The sequence below is a fragment of the Pseudophryne corroboree genome, chromosome 6, assembly GCF_028390025.1.
Source record: "Pseudophryne corroboree isolate aPseCor3 chromosome 6, aPseCor3.hap2, whole genome shotgun sequence".
Lineage (NCBI taxonomy): Eukaryota > Metazoa > Chordata > Amphibia > Anura > Myobatrachidae > Pseudophryne > Pseudophryne corroboree.
The window spans coordinates 750,997,889-750,999,606 of record NC_086449.1 but is presented as its reverse complement, the minus strand read 5'-3'; the positions used below and the strand labels follow the sequence as shown (position 1 = coordinate 750,999,606).

The 1,718-nt window shown below is 42.5% G+C and overlaps 1 pseudogene; it reads right to left on the bottom strand.

Annotated features, from left to right (window-relative positions):
• Nucleotides 1-1,035: 1,035 nt before the first annotated feature.
• On the bottom strand, nucleotides 1,036-1,154 carry LOC134937384 (5S ribosomal RNA; annotated as a pseudogene).
• Between the last annotated feature and the right edge of the window lie 564 nt (nucleotides 1,155-1,718).

Sequence of the window (1,718 nt, the reverse complement as noted above, 5' to 3'; positions counted from 1 at the left end):
GTGTTACCTCTGGGGAAAGCTTTAAAGACACAGAGGGCGAGATGTACTAAAGCAAAAATGCGGTAAAACCCCCAAAAACGGGGGTTTTACCGCATTTTCATATTTACTAAGACCCTACCGCAGCGTTTTCGGCGTCCAGGGTTTCGCCATCTCTGGATGGCGAAACCCTATAGAAGCCTATGGGCTTCTTTTCGCCGACCGCCGCAACCCGCCGACACCGTCGACCCCCGCCGCAGACGCCGACCCCCCTTCCCCCTGGCTTAACTTCCTCCAGGCTGCCCTGGACCCGGAAGGTAGTGTCCTCCTCCCCCTAGCAACGCAGCCGGACGTCCTTCCGGCTGCAGAGGGGAGGAGGAGGTGCCGGGGGCAGCCTGCTGCTGCTTCCCGGCATCTAGCCAGTGTGGGGACCCCGGGGAGGTGACGGAGACCCCCCGCAGACCACCTAACAGGTATCGCGGGGGGCCTCCGTCACCGCATCGCGATGTTGATCGCATATGTTAGTACATATGCGATCAACATCGCTGCGGTAACCGGCGAGGGGCGGCGATGTATGTTAATACATCCCGCCCAGAAGGAGAAAGAAAAGACTCTTTTGTGGGTGCACTCTTTGTATCAGAAGGAAATAAATGAATCATGGAAAGAAGATAAAATTAATTAAGTTTTATTAAATTCCTAGTAAAATATATCGGTAGTTTGGTTAATTGTAGATCACACAATTAATGATAATACCAAAATTTAACAATAAAGTTTAGTGACAATTTACAAATCACTACTGTCTGCCATGCTTGGATAATTAATTGTAAATTATATTGCATATAGTAGGTTCACAGTTTGATCCTGGTATATAATTTTATAAAATATAATGATGAGAGAATATCCGTCACACACCTGAGCCTAAACGATAAAACAAGACGTCTATTGAATCAGACAATAAGGGTCGTCAAAAAGGAGGTGATAAGTGGTAAGAATACCGGCAAGAAAAATTAGAAAGGTGTGAATCTGCTGTCAGTGTTAAACACTGGACATAATAATCATACTCTACTACACCGGATCTTCCTCAGGAGTCTCCTACCTGAGTACTGATTCAGCCCAACACTGATTAGCTTCGAAGATCGGATGGATTCGGGCGTTTCCAGTGTGGTATGATAGTAGGGTAATATATGGTGATTTTTGTCACTACGGAGTCACTGATGAGAGTTCACGGAAAAAATTAAAAAGACAAAACAGGAAAGTGAAGTAAAAAGGAAACGGATGGATCTGCTGCCAACGTTTAGACAGAGACGGATGACTCTGAATCGTTGGTGAGAGTCTGGAAAAATAGAAAAGACATAAAAAAGAGTGTTGTTAATATAAGAATTTGGCATAGGTACTAAAGAAAATCCTATTGAGAATTATTGTGTATAATATCAGTGTATAATGAACACAGAATCAAACAACTAGTTAGGTTAGAAGTAATCGCTGTAATAGGTCTTTAGACAAGATGAAAAAAGTACTTAATTAGCCATTAATAGCTACAGAGACTATGGCTGATGGAAAAAAATGATAGAAAGAATGTCAATGATTCACATAAGAAAAAGGAGACAAGGGGGTAAATTTACTAAGATTCGTATTTTCCCGTTTGAGGTCAAAGTTCAATCACGGATGACATCGAAAGTGTAAATATGCAACTTTTTGAATTGATTACGACTAATTTACTAAGCTGTCGTATTTGTATTTTT